This window comes from Mastigoproctus giganteus, chromosome 9 (assembly GCF_048544385.1).
Source record: "Mastigoproctus giganteus isolate SK-2022 chromosome 9, ASM4854438v1, whole genome shotgun sequence".
Classification (NCBI taxonomy): Eukaryota; Metazoa; Arthropoda; class Arachnida; order Uropygi; family Thelyphonidae; genus Mastigoproctus; species Mastigoproctus giganteus.
This window is the reverse complement of record NC_143583.1, coordinates 232853952-232872269: the sequence shown is the minus strand read 5'-3', so window position 1 is coordinate 232872269 and position 18318 is coordinate 232853952. Positions and strand designations below refer to the sequence as shown.

The 18318-nt window shown below is 38.6% G+C and overlaps 1 protein-coding gene across 1 annotated transcript in view; it reads left to right on the top strand.

The window, feature by feature from the left end:
• Nucleotides 1-18318, top strand: part of LOC150081174 (T-cell leukemia homeobox protein 3-like) — a 187689-nt gene that overhangs the window by 145151 nt on the left and 24220 nt on the right. The gene's annotated exons all lie outside the window — the stretch shown is intronic.

Here is an 18318-nt window from a genome sequence, read left to right as displayed (position 1 = left end):
CTCCCAACGTTGACTGGACTCAGTTTTGTTTTTTCATCCGGTGTGGGGAGGACGGCGATTCTACCAACTGTGCTACCCACTGGGGCTTGTCGAGGTAATTGAAATAGGCTTGTAGCTGATATCGCCCTGTGACTGTCCAGTCTTGAGAACGAGACTGATTTTGTAGATTCTCCAAATTCTAGGAAAGTATGTTTTATTGATGCATTCGTGATAATTTGCACCAGAGGAGCGATAATATAAGTGCCGGTAGCCTTGATGACAAAGGTTGGTGTGCCGAATGTGCCTTGTTTCCGTGAGTTTATTATATGTTGAATGGGAGACTGATTGACCAGTTAATATAAGGGTGGACAATAGTTTTGTTCCTTTTCTTTAGTCAGAAAGTCCTGTGGCTGAGTAAATGAGGCGCGGCAGATATTTTAAAGCCGGCTGTTGACTTCAACGGGATCGAGAGCAGGAGTAGTTGTTTGGAAGAAAGCGCTCTTTTGTTATAATATGATAAGATTTTTTTTAGTTGAAACAGTGCTCTGTTTTACTTGAAGTTTAGTAATGCGGTGGGAGTTCTTTTCTTCCATTCCTTGTGACTTCTCTGTTTGCTTTTGAAATATAACTTTAGATCTTCTTTGATCAATGAGTAAGTTGTCCAAAGAATCCCAAGGACAGAAATTTAAGAGCAGCCTCATTTTGTCGTTATTAAGAAACTTTGGGATGTAATTAATTCCGTTTACTAGAGATGCAAGGGCTCCTTCATGTCACAGAGCCTGAGTACACACTCCAATACATATACCGATTTCTGCAGCCAGTCGTCGCCTACTGATGGAAATCTAGGCGTCAGCAACTAAAAACACGCTAAAAACCATTGCATCTGACGAGTACTGGCTTCTTCGGTGGATCCTCTTCCAGCATAAACTGCCACCCCTCACACATACTTCAGATATTACCAACGTACTTCATTACAAAAAAAGTCACGGAACGGATCTTCACCCTCTTTGCTTACTCGTCACAATTAAAATGATAGCGGGTGAAATCAGTACGCCAAGTTTCTGGCAGATGTGCAATTGGAGGCTTCCCCGAAACCCTTAAGAGCCCTCCCCTCTCTGCAGTCTGTGGCGTGGAGGCTCAGGATAGGCGACAGATTCCTGCCCATGGAGATGCTCCATAACGTCCAAGAGATGGATGTGGACAACAAAAAGTTCATAGAAGACAAATCCTACAGAAGACGCATCATGAGGGAACAATTTTCGTCTTCAACTGAGTGACTGCCATCGTTTTTCATCGCACAGCATAAAAAAAAAAATTCTTTCATTTCCCATGTTAATATATAATTTTTATATGTAATATATGTAATTATACGTTTTATGTTTTAATATGTTTTATGTAATTATTCCTGTATTGGTTAATTTTATGTTAAACGTTGTTATGTCGCTGTTATGGGTATTATTGCATCAGGCATCCACGTAACTGTCTACTGCCTGCAATAAAGATATTATATTCTTTTGGCAGGTGCTAAGATGGTTTGAAGTTCCAATTGATTGTGATATGATTTGAACTTGACAGTAGAGACTTGCATACTTTGGGTATACTGTGATTCCTGCAAAGATAGGCCCAAGAATTTGGCTGTCTCTGGTAAATGAGTGCTATTTCTATAAATTCCAAGGCCAGAGAGGGCATTTTTCAAGAGATGTAAGCGTGTTTCGAATTTGGGGAAAGGTAGGTTGACATCGCTGGAAATGATTATATTGCTTCCTCCTTTCTTTATGGAAGTGATCCAATTGAGAATTTCAATGATAGTGTCTTGAGTTGGATTTAGTGGGCAATAGATACTAAAGATCTCCAAAGTTCTCGTATCATCGTTATTGCGCATTGATATGCGCAATAACGATGATACGAATACCTTCAAAATTATTCAAATTACAGCTGACTGATTGCTTGATGGTGCGGAGTTGTGGGAAACTACCGGTGCCGCATGATCCTAAAGAAGACTCTATGTACACTATGATTGTTTGATTATGAGATCATTTCTGATGAAATTTATAGATCCGCCATGCGAGATTTACGTTGAGTTGGTGGGGTAGAAGCAGAGTGTCCTCAAGTTCAGTTTGTCCACGTTTCGACAAGACAGATGATATGATTTGCTGCATCAATCGGCATTACCCGTAAGGTAGAGAATTTATTGTTAAGGCTTCGTACGTTCTGTACATAGAGGTTGAGGGCTGAAAGTGATAAAGAGGTTGACATCTTAGGTTTAACTTTTTGGTAGACATTAGATACAGAGGACGTCCTAGTGAGTTTGTAGCACTGAATCTAAAAGTAACTGTTGCCTTAGGTGCCTTGGGGCGTTAGCATGCCATGACAAGCATCTTGCGCGCCATAGCTCCGGACTGAGTTATTGTTGGATATCTCCGGTGTAAATTTCAATCAGGGATGAGGCATTTGTTGAGTGCTTGGGGATTTTAATTTTATTGGGTCTCCTGATATATTTAACTCTGTTAATAGTTGTTCATTTGACTTTCAGTAGTTCCTGGATCAGGGCGATTTATAAAAATGATATATTAGTTATTTCTTGTTGCATTGCATTGCCTTGGCAGATTTTAACATGAGTGGACTGACTGCTGGTTCCGGTAATGCTAACTTGGTTCTTGGCCTTGTGCTTCTTATTTTTAAACAGATTTTTTAATTAATTACAAAATCCCCTTAGGGATGTAATCAATTACATCCCTAAGGGGATTTTGTGGGTGAGGGGAAAGGCAGTTATTGAAAGAGGAAATATGTGATTGTATTGAAGAAGTAGGGACTTTGATGTGTTGGATCAAGGTGGAGAAGGGAGGATGGAGAGTTGCAGTGGGGTTGGTTTGGAGCAGGTGGGCTGAGGTGCAAGATACGTTGAGAGAATAGTTCTTAGATTGAGAAATAGATATCATTCTTGCATGGACAAATTCCTAGCCAGTGGGGTGAAGAGAAGGCTGGAGTTGGTTGTGTTGAGGGGGAACGGAACAGAAGAAGCAAGGTTATCGAGATTGGGCTTCAAGGAAAGAAGCACGTGGGAGGACTTGACTTGTTCATCCTCAAGCCTGAGGATATGTTCCTTAAGTTCAGTGTTTTTAATGCGCAGCTTTCTGATGAGTTGTTCCAGTGTAGGGAGAGAAGTTTAAATCTTCTGGCAAGAAGCACAGGAAGTGGGGGGGGGGAACACAGCTCAGTTTTAATACGAGCGCTAGCCTTAGAGACAAGTCCTAGGGTTGGGTGATTTTGGGAGAAGAGACGGAAAATGTGTCAATGTGATTTGTGAAAATGTGATTTGTTGAGATAGTCTTATATATTTTTTGTACGTAATTCACTGCCATTTCAAGCGCTTAGATAGTAAATTTTTAATTTACTACAAATTACGCAAAAAATTTGTCAGGTGCCTGTACAGTGTGTTACAATCTATTCAGATTTGGTCCTTGAGGCTGTCACAGACATTCTCTCAGATATGCCAGACAAGCTGTTCTTGCTACCTGTGAGTCTAAAACGCTGATGGAACTGATATTCGGGTGACACTCAAGTCAAAGTGGACCCAATTTCGGCGAAGTCCGGACGGTCTATGACAGCCAAATCCTCTGCTTGCACCTTCACGATGGTGGGACTGTTAGTAATCCTGGGTATAACCTTCATGCACAAGTACATGGTGGGTGACCACCCAGGTGTGAACCAACGTAAGCAGGGGTCGAGGTGTGGCGCCCACACCACATGGAGGAACGCCGCCCCTCTATGTTACCAGGCAGTACTAGGTGGTAGATGACTCTCATCAACCGGTGAAATACCACCACTTTGCTTATTGGAGGCTTGAAGTGGTGGAACCCATGTTTAGTCTCTAGAGCTAAGTTCCGGCCAACCCTTCCCTATCTCTTCCATCATGCAGTATGATTGATGATTTTTGAGGTTATGATGAATGTCGTGGCGAGATCCAATATTCCTTACATTTCGAGGGTACAGCTCTAAAACGGTGTTCGCAGGCCGGCCGCTAGTTAGTACACCGGACTGAACCTATTGGTAACTCTCTAGGAAGCTTCCGGATCAGCTAGTGTATAATCTTGCTACCTCTACTCTGCCAGATAGTGACTGGAGGGAGTCCGAGTAGTGTGTATGCGGGGAGCATTGTCGAGGCCACGTTATGTCAAGGATCTGGGTATATTCTTACCACATGTACGCCATATCCAAAAATTTCATTACTTCATACAGCATGTCCCACCCACTTTTTCTTACTATTGAATACACCATGAATTGTCAAAATCATAGAGCAAGCTTATCTGCGAAAAGATCTAAACCTCCCAAGGACTTCCTAATTCATTTCACAAATATACGTGGTCTCAATTCTAATCTCAACGATGTCCATTTCCACTTGCAGTCTTCCAAACCCCATGTACTTTTTCTGACTGAATCTCAGTTATCAGTTGATTCAACTACTGCTCATCTCAGATGTCCAAATTATTTGCTGTATGATTCCTTTCGCCTCAAAGGTGGTACTTGTGCATATGTCCGTTCTGATATTCTCTGTCAGAGACTTGGCAATTTGGAATCTCCTCTCTTTGATCTTCTCTGGCTTAAAATCTCTCTACCTCATTGTGTAAAATTCATCTGTTGTCTCTACCGTTCTCCCAATTCCACTAATCACTTGGAGCTCTTTGACTTCCTCTCTTTGCAACTTGACTTTCTCCAGTCCAACTTTCCTAACAGTGAGGTAATTTTCCTTGGTGATTTTAACGTTCACAACTCCAGCTGGCTTCCGTTTTCTAGTCACACCGACCCAGCAGGTCGAGATGCTGAGGCTTTTGCAATTACTAATGACCTAGCACAGATTGTTCATTTACCTACAAGAATACCGGACAATCCTAATCATACAGCCAATACGCTTGATCTTTTTCTCACAAACAACCCTTCTAAGTACAAGGTTGAAGTGAGAGGTCCTTTAGGCACTTCAGATCACAACTTGGTGATTGCCTCTTCTCCAATGGAACCTTTATCTCATGGCTATTCCCAACCTCATATTGTTTGGCATTACAAGAATGCAAAATGGGATGACCTGCGAGACTTCTTTTCTTCTTTTCCTTGGTCTGATTACTGTTTCAAAACTTCTGATGTCAACGTTTGCTCAGATCGTGTCAGTGAAATTATTCTTGCAGGAATGGAATCCTTTATCCCACACTCCACTTTAAAATCTCGTCCTTTATCTAAACCTTGGTTTTCCAATAAATGTGCTAAGGCTGTCCAAGAGAAGAACGTTGCATATCGTAATTGGCTTGTTTCTAATTCTTCAGTTTCATTTTCTGCCTACACCAAAGCTCGCAACAATTGTAAAGCAGTTATTAATCAGTCCAAACTAGAGTTTGAACAGGCTAAGAGTAGAAAACTTGCTTCTTGCCCTAATGGTAGCCCAGCATTCTGGTCTCTTGCCAAAGCTATTGGCCGCAACTTTTGCCCATCTCTGCTCCCACCTCTGTCCAACCAGATGGTTCTGTTGTCACTTCAGCCAAGGATAAAGCTGACCTGCTAGCATCCCATTTTTCTTTGAGCTCATGTATTAATGATCTTGGTAAAACACCTCCCACCATTCCTAAAACGCTCCATTCAATGCCTCCTGTGGTCTTCCGTCAAAAGGATATCAGAAGGATTTTGATGAATCTTGATGCTAAGAAAGCTCCAGGTCCTGATGGTATTTCTCCACTTGTTCTCAAAACCTGTGCTCCTGAACTTACTCCTATTCTTTGCCGCCTTTTTTCACTTTCTTATTCCAAAGGTGTTTTTCCTTCTGCTTGGAAATTTGCTCATATCCAGCCAGTTCCTAAAAAGGGTGACAAATCCCTCCCATCCAATTATCGTCCCATTGCAATTACTTCTACTCTTTCTAAAGTAATGGAGAAATCAATTAACCGCCAACTCTTAAACTACCTAGAAACTTTCCGTCTGATCAACGATCACCAGTATGGATTCCGTCAGTGTCGATCCACTGGTGATATTCTGGCTTATGTTACCCATTTATGGACTAATTCAATGGAAAGGTTCGGTGAAACACAAGTAGTTGCTCTTGACATCTCAAAGGCTTTTGATCGTGTTTGGCATAAAGGTCTTCTAAACAAGCTTCCATCTTATGGTTTGCCAACTGTTTTTAGTAATTGGTTATCCAGTTTTCTCTCTGATCGCTCACTGAGGGTGATGGTAGATGGCTCTCTGTCTTCTAACTTCTCCACTAATGCCGGTGTCCCCCAAGGTTCAGTTCTTTCCCCCACTCTTTTCCTCTTGTATATCAATGACCTTCTTCCATTGACTGGAAATCCTATCCATAGTTTTGCCGATGATAGCACATTGCATTCAACTTTCCATTTTGAGAAACCTTGTCCAGCTCAATCAGCTTTAAGTTCTCGAAAATCTGCTGCCAATTCCTTAAATGCCGATCTTCAGGTAATTCTCCAGTGGGGCAAAGACAACTTAGTTGATTTCAACCCTTCTAAAACTCAATCTTGTCTTATATCTCGCAAAAAGGATTCTTCTGCTCCTATGCTTATCTTTAGTGACACTCCGATTTCTAGGCAAAATGATATATCTCTTTTGGGGATTACCCTGACTTCTAATCTCTCTTGGCACAAGCACATTACAAATATTGCTTCCTCTGCATCTAAAAAACTTGGTTTTCTCTTTCGCTCTCGGCGTTACTTTTCTCCCAAACAGCTGCTCACTCTGTATAAATCGCAAATCCGCCCTGCCATGGAATATTGTTCCCACATCTGGGGTGGTGCCCCCAAAACCTCTCTCAGGCTTCTTGATTCCATTCAGAAGAGGGCAGTTCGGTTAATTAATGATTCATCTCTAACAGAGTCTCTCCACTCGCTGTCTCATAGACGCACTGTTTCTGCTGCATGCCTCTTCTACAGATACTTCCATGGGCACTGTTCTTCTGAATTGGCTTCTATAATTCCCGCTCTCTCTTTCAAAACAGTCCGAACACGTGCCGCCACCAGCCAACATCCATTTACTGTCCAACTTCAAACCCACAGAACCAACTTTTCATCTTCCTCATTTATTCATTCAACTGCCGTTTTCTGGAACAACCTTCCTTCATACGTATTTCCTGAAAATTACAATCTACAGAAGTTCAAGTCCAATATCAACAAATATCTTCTTTCGTCTTCTCAACCTCCAACCCAAGCACGGTACTAAGTACTATAGGTTTAATACCTCTCTTGTTTGGGGTTCTCATAAAAAAAAAAAAAAAAAAAGATGCTGACAGATTTCAAGCAAATATTGCCGATCTCCGTTTTCGTGAGCATATTTTGTTATATTTCAGACAGGCAAGATGCATCTCTAACTTAGATAAGGGTGCTTAGTATCGAAAGTAGAAAATACTGTACTTACAAGTGAAGACCTTCATTGGTGTTTAGCTTGAAGAATGCCATCGCTGTGATTCTCTATAACATACAAATTAATTTAATTTAGCCTTGTTTAATATATTCATGAATATATTATGAGAAAGACATTATGTGAGATGAATACTGAAAATTAAATAAATTGGACACATGGCACTGACTTGTCAGAAAAGTTCTGAGACCAGTCACCTTCTAAATGTTTTTGCCTTGTTAACAAATAACCAAAGTTGCATCTAAAACGTCGACATTAATGCAATATTGCTTAGCATATCAAATGTGATCGCTGGTACGAATTAGTTTTTAATGTTATTTTAATAATATAATTTTGATACTATTTCCACTTAAAAACCATTTAAAATTGCAAAACAAGGTTGGAGTCGGGTGCCTAATTTATTTAATGTTAACTGTTGTTCATGTTTATTTATTATGACTTAAAGAAAAAAACACATCTTTGAAATAAATATACAATAAGTTTTCATTGCGCAGTCGCACTATATTGATATATATTTTTTTTAAATCATTATTTGCCTGTTCATGGGAGAAGTGGTGTCACTTTGACATAAATTTTTGTACTAAATGGTGCTCATTTTAATGCGAGAGGAATATATAATCACCATTATTATGAAGTTGTGCCATTCCTAATAAGTAACACTCAGCAATTTATTTCTTGAAGAATTCTCAAATGTCACTGCAAATTTGGAATTTCCATACAGAGTTAAAACGAATAACAAATTCAGCTGCATTTGTGTTCTTAAGAGAATAAATTTCAGCTGAAACGAATGTATTAAAAAAAAAAAAAAAAAAAAAAAGATTCCAAACGTTACATTTAATGCATAATTTTTAAGCACGGTTCTGAAAATTTCCTGCTTCAGAGTTTTGCAGATTACATATTCACAATAGCGATATAAGTAATGTTAAACAAAAAGGGGGAGCTCAAATTTGACCATTTTATTTTTTTTTAAATTGCGCAATTACAGAATAAAGCAAAATACATCGGCCATTTTTCGAGGTGCTCTTCTTCCTTAGGGATATATTTTTCCTAGCTTTTATTTAAAATTAATGGCGTAAAACTATTAGCGACATTATTACTAATCTATCCAATCATTTTGAAAAAAACTGCTGTACTCGGTATTGTCTACTCCAAGATTTCAGCATGCCTTTTTCCATTTGAAGGGTCTCTCTCGTTTTGATCAGATGAAAAATATAGAACTCTTGAACAATCAAGTGTTCTTCCCTTCCGACCCAGAAGTCCATCTGAATTTCGCTCACCCCAGTTTCGCCCAGCTTGAATGTGCCCACGCTTACTTTTATCTTCATGTTAATTCTCATAACTGTGTTGTGTGGACTGAAGAACACACGCAATAAGTGACAAACTGAATTCCTTGATGAGAAGGCGTTTCGCACCCTTTTCATGAGTGGACGTATTTTAGCATTATTTTTATACTGTTAATATACTCTTTGTTTATTCTATTCGCGAATGAGCAGAGATGAGCGGATATGTTCCGACTTGAAGCTGAGAGGGACATTTGATCCGGCCATCTTTCATCATAACCGGGTCCCCTCCCACCACATATTTTCCGGAGAGTTACTGCGTAATTAAGTGACCATTCTGGTGGAAGAAACGTCGATAGGGTTTTTGAAACAGAGAAGCACCTCGCTGTCCAGATTACTAGTCGTGAGGTTATCTCAACGGCTATCCACAGACACGAACCAAATGATATCTCTCGCAGAGGACGTTCAAATCAAGATAACCAATAGTTCAAATCAACACAACTAACTCGAGATCAGCATTTCTCCGCTGTTCATAATTGATTACTGGAACTGGAGCTGCTTTTGATTCACAGGGGCGACATTCTCAGAAATATCTGAAGCGTGTAAATTTATGTCCAAATAAAACTTGGCTATTACGTTTTCTTAAATGTTTAAAACATTTAAATACTTTTATAGCTTATAACCGCCCTGTAACCGATCCGTCTTCCATTTTGCTTCAGGAGAAATGCAGTTGATGCAATGCAATTTCTGATTTCAGCTAATTTGCTTAGTAGAAATACTTGCCAGAGATTTATTCCACAGAAAAATGTCAGAAGAAGATGTTTGGTTTGTGTGTGCACGAAAAGATCTAAGAAATGTGCACTACAATTAAAAGTGTTCTTCTAAAGTTTCAATAAATTTACCGTAAAGAAAACAACGTTTAAGATAACCTTTAAGTAAAATTCGTTTACTGATATAATATTGTTTTTTTTTTTTGAGTGTGTACATAATAAAAAAGAGAAATATGGAAGAAAACTTTTATTTACAAACAAATTTTTAATACTATTTTTAATACAATGTGGGCTATACCTTAATACGCGCATCAAGATAATTACTTATTACTCTCATTGGGATGAAAGTAAACCCCTCTTTAACTTATTCGACTAAGATCAGTCAAAATGGTAAATCCCTTTAACGGACCTTAGTCGAATAAGTAAGGAAAATATTACGGTCACCTTCTTAAACAGACTTAAACAGATTATTAATCTGTTCACCTTTTACATATTCTAACCTTGAGATGTGCCCATTAGAAACAACTGTTCTTAAATAATAACAGTAGAAAAAAATGTTACCGCGCGAGCAGTAGATGCAGGCATTGTATATTCTTTCAGTGGGCGGATCCGCTATAACCAACAAAATGTAATGGAAAGATAGACTTTCAAAATATTTGAGACGAATTATCTTCTGTAATTCAACTGAGAAGATAATTGGCGAGTAGTTGTTGGAGTACATGCTATCAGACAAAAGTTCTCGGCGTCTCGTTGGTTCCATGATGCAGTCCCCGTGTCATTAGTTCACTTTGAATCTCTACACCGTAATTTCAAGTTGGCTAGAGAATGCCAACGAAATGCGGATGTCATGCAAAGAGTCAGGGGTCAGCAGATCAGCATCTAGCAACGACCTACAATTAGACATGCTTTATCGATTCCGTTGCACGCATGCGCATACGTTTACCTCTAAGAGTCCAGCGCGTTTGCGACCTCTAGGAAGAGTGAGGACGGTAATTTGATGTTTGAAACAGGTACAACCTCCGAGTTAGGGATTCTTTTAATGCGGAGTTATTCTTCTGAAGCGGGTCGCTTGTTATTGGGCGGGACCATCGTGTGTGCATGTGTGTGTGTGTGTCACTGACAAAGACATGCGTGCTCTGTGTACGGCAGCGAGACACTTGAATAAAGTGAAAATTATAGGAGCCTGTAGTGAGCATATTATGATGAACGTCTCCATTTAAACTGATGCTTATTTTGATCTAATGTACCCTTTGTTAACAGTTATCATAAGACGGGTGTCACTTAAAGCATTTTATCGCTTATGGCTGACGTTGTATGACAAGAGAATTGCCAGCTTTTTGAAGTGATAGAGGAAGACTAAGGATAAATGATAAAAGCAGTAAAGAAAGAGACCAAAGAAACGTTGTTACAGAGAATAATTCTATAAAAAAATGACATCGCTGTTATTCATGGCTTAATAATTTAATTTATACTTTGCAAATTTCCTAAATATGTGGTCTGTTAAACCAGTTTCTATTCCTTGCCCCACTTGGACAGGAAAAGACAAAGTTTTATGAACGCTTATTTATTACGACTATTTTCCATGTGCGTGGAAAATAGTCGTAATAATTTTCTCTATTTTATATTTTCTCTTAGCTCAATAAAAGACGAACCCAGGACCGCCGCGATTATTTTCCCCTTAGTAATTACAATTGCGATGAAAAAAGAAATTTTCTGTTTATAACACCGAAAGTGGAAGAGTTTACAATTCGGATTTACAAGGATTGCCGAATTTTGTGTAATCTCGTAAATTCGGCCACTTAACTCGGGTTAAGTGGCCGAATTTAAGTTAAGAACTTTTGTCTGATAGCAAACTCCAACAAATACTCGCCAATTATCTTCTCGGTTGAATTACAGAAGATAATTCGTCTCAAATATTTTGAAAGTCTATCTTTCCATTACATTAGGATGAGTGATTTATTCAAGATCTTAATAGTTACAGTACTTTTAATCTATACGCATTAAAGGCAAAAAGAATGTCTGAGTTGTTTTTTAATGCCATTTAGCGATTCGCAGGCTTTTAAACGCTGTATTTATAGAGTCATCATCATCAGCCATTTTCAATCCACTGCAGGATGAAGGCCTCTCCAGCAACTTTCCAGTTCCTTCTGTTTTGAGCACTTGCCATCCACTTACTACCCAAAAACTCGTGAATTTCATCTACCCATCTCCGCCTTTGTCTTCCAGGTTTTCTTCTAGCTCCTCTTGGGTACCATTCTGTTATTTTCTTTGTCCATCTGTCATCATGTCTTTGAGCTATGTGTCCTGCCCAAGACCATTTTAGTTCTTTAGTTTTGATAAGAATGTCCTTTACTTGAGTTTGCTGCCTAATCCATGTGTTTCTCTTCTTATCTAACAGTCTGATTCCCAATATAATTCGTTCCATTCTTCGCTGTGTAGTTCTCAGCTTCTCTTCCATTCATTTTGTGAGGGCCCAAGTTTCACTTCCATAAGTCATGGTGGGGAGTATACATTGATTCATTATTTTACGTTTCAGACAAACTGGGATATTGCTCTTCAGTATGTGACTATATTTCCTGAATGCTATCCATCCAAAATTTATTCTTCTCTTGACTTCCAGCCATTTATCATTATTACAGCTAATAACTTGTCCCAGATAAGTATATGACTTCACCTTTTCAATTACTGCTCCTTCAATCCTTATTTCCCTTTCCGTGGCATACTTGTTCATCATTACTTTTTGTTTTAGCCATATTCATCTTTAGTCCAAAATCCTTACTAACTGTGCATAACTGATTAAGATTTTCCTCTAATTCTTTGGGATCGTGGCTTATGACCACAATGTCATCTGCAAATCGTAAATGGTTTAGGTACTCTCCGTTCACATTGACTCCTTTCTGTGACGAGTCTAATCTTCTGAAAGCTTCCTCAAGGGCAGCAGTAAACAGCTTCAGAGATAGTGTGTCTCCTTGTCGAACTCCTTTCTCGATTTTAAATTTGCTACTGTCTTTGTCTAGTCTAATAAAGGAGGTAGCACTCTCATATATTTTCTTCAAAATCATAATATATTGGGTATCTATGCCTTGTCTTTCCAGTGCCCGAAACATTGCCTTATGCTGTATGGAGTCAAATGGTTTTTCATAATCCACAAATTCCAGGCATAATGGTGTTTTATATTCATTTGCTTTCTCCATTAGCTGTGATATTACGTGAAGGTGATCCATAGTTGAGAATCCTGTCCTAAAGCCTGCTTGCTCTTTCGGTTGATTCTCATCAAGTATTCTTTCTAATCTGTTAGTAATGACCCTTGGGAACAACTTGTAGATGTGGGATAACAAACTAATTGGTCTATAATTTCCAATTTCTGATTTATCTCCTTTCTTATGCAGCAAAACTATGATTGCATTATTCCACTGCTTAGGCGTCACACCTTTTCTAATGCACTTTGTGAAGAGCCTTGCCAGTTTTTGTGTTATGTCTCTTCCTCCTAATTTTAACAACTCTACAGTAACTTCATCTTCCCCTGGGGCTTTCCGATTCTTCATTTTCTTCAATGCATGTTCTACCTCATCAGGAAGAATATCGGGTATGTCGTATGTGTTGCTACTTTGCAATCCATCTTCCCCACTGCTGGTATCATTCCCTCGCTCCTTGTATAATTCTCTATTGTAGTCTTCTGCTATTTGAATTATGCCTTCTCTGTTGTTTATAAGTACACCATCGCTGTTCTTCAGTTTCAGTATCATTTGTCTTTCTGTATTACTGCTCGTGGCTGCTGATTTAAATCCTTTGTTTTCCCTTAATGCTTGTTCTACTTTTCTTGTGTTAAATCTTCTTATGTCCTCTCTGAGTCTCTTTCTATTGGCTTTGCATAACTCAGTATACTGAACTTTCTCCCTGTCAGTGTTTTTCTTGCTCTCCATTTGTCGTCTTCGATTCATCATGACAAGTGTTTCTTGACTAATTTTTTCTTCTTTGGATTTCTGTTTCCCTATAGGTTTCTTGGGCTTTATCACTTTCAGAAAGTTGTAATATTCCTCGTCGATATTTTGGTCCTGAGCAGTCTGCAGAAACTCAAACTTGTTTTTAAGTTCCAGTACATACTGCTTTTTCTCCTCCTCTGTTATCTCAAAGACCTTTGTATTATTTACTCGAGTCAGTTTTTTCCTTTCCTTTCCTACATCTATATCAAGTGTACATCTTACCATTCTGTGATCACTTCGAACATTTACCTTATTCAGGACGGTAACATCATTCACAATATATCTTCTGTTAGTGAGGATGAAGTCGATTTCATTAGTTGTTAATCCATTTGGACTCTTCCATGTCCACTTTCTGTTCACCCTTTTCTTGAAAAAAGTGTTCATTACTGACAGTCCTTGAGATTCTGCAAATTCCACAAGTCTTTCACCTCTTTTATTTCTTTCACCAATTCCGAAATTTCCTATAGTTCCTCTTTCTGCGCTGTTTTGCCTTTTTCCAACCTTAGCATTGAAGTCCCCCCTAATAATAGTGTAGTGGGTTTCCTGCTCATCTGGAAGACTCTCAATTTCGGTGTACATTTCTTCAACCTCTTCATCATCATGGCTCGATGTTGGTGCATAAATCATTATAATCTTTAGCTTGTAACCTCTTAGAAATCTTGAGTATTAGCCTTGACACCCTTGGTGATGTACTTTTGAATTCCAAAATGTTGTTTTTAAAATCTTTATGGACCAGAAACCCAATTCCACCTTCACTCCTTTCACTGTTTCCATTGGTGTACAGCAGATTTCCACTTGATAAAGCTATAAGTGATTCATTTCTTCTTGTTTCAGCCAAACCGATGATATTCCAATTCACATTTTCTAATTCCTTTTCCAGCTCTAATATCCTGTCTTCACCGATGAGTGATCGTACGTTATAACAGGCCAAGTTCAGTTTCCGTGCATGGCAGCCTGGTCGTACCCAGAGATTCTTAGCACCCTCTGCTTCCACTCTGATCCTCTCGCTGCTGTAAGAGGAAGAGTGAAATCTGCTGGGGACTGAGGGCCATTTGTATTGTTGTGCTCTCATGCTGGAGGGTTTGGTCTTTTCCTCTTCATGCTGACCAGGCGTCTTGAAGAGAACCACTCTACACGTTCGTTGCCACCTAAGTGACATAACAGGGCTTACCATCGAGAAGGTGTGCATGAGTGGATTTTAGGGAGGCAGGCCAACCGGACTTCTCCTAAATCTTCTGTAATAGAGAGATATTGGATCCATCAGTGTTTTAGGCTGAGTGTCTGATAACATACAGGATACCTGTTCCCCTCTAAGCCCCTTTTTATAGAGTAGGGGCCAGCAACCTTTTTCCTTCAGAAATAAACACGGTCTCGACATCACTTTTGATTTATTTTACAATTATTTTAAGTTGTTTCATTTATTAATCAATTTACATTGTGTGTCAAGCAACACGTTAGTTATGCAGACATTGATGTTTTCCTTTCTTTATTTATTTTATTTTGCTTTATTTCCTTTTGTTATCCTTCACAATCTATTAATAAACTGCAATTTAAATTCACGTGTGTGAATATATATACAGTATTATATATCAAATTACATTTTTACCAACACCCTTTGGCATCTCTCATATTGTGGATATAACTTCTCAACCGTGATGGCATGTTGCATTACCAGAGTACCAGCCCACCCACTGATGATGAAGCCCACTAGCTTCGAAACGATCGTCTGGGTGGTGGTATCCTCTGAAAATAAATAACAGTAGTCTTCTCTACTAGTAGAAGCGTTATTTATTTGAAGTTATTGGTTTATACAATTAAAACGATGCCTTCTACACTACTTACGTAGTTCAAATTTATGGGTTAACTATGGTGTATTTACACCGATACTATATAGTTAATATACAGTATATATACTTCTTTATATAAAAATTGCTTATTCTCCAAAAGTGCATTTTATTTTACTGCCCCCTCTCGGCTATAGCTGCTTAGCACTGGTTGAAGTGCGGCTCACATACGTTCTACTTATTCGCCATATTTTAAAAACCGTTCCACGTGTTATCCGGTCTTTCGTTTTCGTATACTGTATAATCCTTCTAGGCCTTTGCCCACCTCAACCCACGGCTGGTGGGCACACTGAGGCAGGTGCATTGGTGTCTTACTGTGCTGAAACCGTAACTTGTTACTTTCCTGATCCCATAAGTTCTAAAATTTCTTATACAACTAAAACAGTAATTTTTGTATATGTATGTATATCACATGGACCTGTGACTCAAATTTTCTTCCACATTTCCAAAGGGAAATTATATGCGGCGCTTTAAACTGCGAGACTCACTAGTATCAGAAACCGCAATATCATAAAACAGTATTAAAAATGCGTTGAAACCACACTAAAATTAAATGTAGCCATAGAGGTACAACTTCCTTGTCCGTAGTTACAGGGCGCCTGTAGTCAGCTGAGCATATGCAGATAGCATTTCTGCGTTGCTGATCAGGTGACTGTTTTCAGGAACTGCTAGTTGTTGGTTGTTTTTGTTGAATGTCAAGGCAACTAAGGCCATGAGGTTTACCGTGTTTTTAGTTGCATATATTCTTTGGCCTGTTTTCCGGTTTCCCTGGGTGGGGGTGGGGGGGAAGAGTGGGAAATAAACCGCACAGTCCTCTCCCGAGGTCGACTAATTCCTGACAGTGTGAAAAAACAATTAAACCACTCCCGTCTGGATGAGATTCTAGCCCGGACATATTATTTTCAGTTCAGAAGTAGAGCGATTGTAATTATCGTGCTACACCTGTGAAAAGAAAATCATTAACGAGCTTAACCATTAAGTAACTTAAGCAAATTAACCATTGACTATTAACTATTAAAGAGCGTGCTGAATTCAGCTTACCATCCATTTAGTTTTTTATACACGGATTGCATCAAATATTAAAGTTGTGCACATTGTGTCTTTAATATTACTTTGATTAAAATCAGAGATTGTGCAACAAATTTCGAAAGTGAGCATTGGTTTGTTCAAAAATCTTTCACCACGTGCCATCAGATAATGACATTATAACAAGGAAAACTTGAGTGAAGTTGGTTGAGAATAAAAAGGAAAATTGGGCAAGATTTGATGATGGGAATTGTCATTTTGAGATTTAGGAGGAAGGTAAAAGGTGTTTCCAAACTGGTTGGAACTTATAACGATATAAGCATAATGTAAAAAACTGTATGATATGGGATGTGTATGATCCCATACACATGCATATAAAGAACCTGATATTAATATGGATCAGAATGTGATAATTGTGTAAGTATAAAGGGTAAATTTTAAAAGAATTGAGAGGGCAAATAAAGATAAGTAGGATGTGGGATGGATGAGGGATATGTATAAGGAAATATTTTAAGGATGATTTAGGGAAAATTGGATATGATAAGAGCTGAATTGAAATAAAAATAGATTATGGAAGTCAGTGAGGCATAATAAGTATTGGAATGGAATAAAACGTATAACTAAAAACCGTGGAATAGAATGATTAGAGAAATGGATGAAGAAGAAGAAGAAGAAGGCACAAGATTACGAAAACAAGAGAAGAGAAGAGAAAAGAAATAAAGAATATAATAACAGGTGGAGCGAGAGAGGACCAGCTGTGGGAGCAGTATAGAGAAATAGAGAATGGAAAAGGAAGGAATGTATGATCTAATGTTTTAAATAAGTTTTTAAATAACGAACATCTGCAATATACAATTTTATATCTGCAATATAGAAATTTATATCTGCAATACAGAATGCATTTGAGGACACCTGGAATCATTGAAATCATTAAATGATCAGGATCCCATACTGAACGCAGGGACTGAAAGTATAAAGTTATATGGAAGACACCAATGAAAATAACACACACACACACACACACACACACACACACACACACACACACACACACACACACACACACACACACACACACACACCAACCAAAACTTATTCGGACACGTTCACCCAAGATATATTTAAAAATTGCAGGCATTTCCAGAGTTATTACATACAAGAGTATTCGTAAGTTCGTCCATGATCAGTTTAGTGTAACCAATTACATGACTATCGTACAAATTCATTATCATTATCTGTTGAACTGGTGATAGTTGGAAATCCAAAGAGGCTCGAAACTATGGACCTAATAATGATGCTTCAAGAACTCTGTAGAGGTTCAGAATAGAAAGAACGGAACGAACTCTCATGAATAGAATATTTAAATAATGTCATGTATACAAATTTACTTGATGAAATAAGGTATTTTATTAACAACAAGAGTTCCGTTTCGTAAAAATTTACATTTCGATGGCCCGGCCAAGGGGTTACCCAATATGCACAGAAACTGTTGAATCCTGTCTGAGGAATACAATAGTTTCTCCTCTGCATATTGGATAGCCTCCCCCTTGTTGAAATGACATGCGAGAATCAGTTTCCTTGGCTCATTCTATCCCTCCGTTCTCGTCTGCCGCCTTAATTAATGCTGATAATTTCGTTGAGCCGATAATTTGCTTTGTTTGTAAGTAATGTAAGCAAAAAGTTCCTGCACTGAACATACACTTGTCAATCTACACTTTAGAATAACATGAATACAGACTGCACTGGTCGCTGTGTGGATCAAGAATACTCACTGCTATGAATGCAGTTGCCCTGCAACATAATGAGTTTCGCTATTATACTGTAGTTTCAGCGTTTCGTTTTCAACCATCATCTTCATATATTCCTATCATATGGTAGGTAGATGTCAGCCTGAACTCAATTACATCTCTATCTCTCCCTATTCCTCCTTTTCAGCTCCAGTACCTAACAAGCAGCTATCAAATCATACAATATTCCAATTCTCCCTCTCAGTCTGTTGTCCATCACTTCCCTCGAAATGGACTAC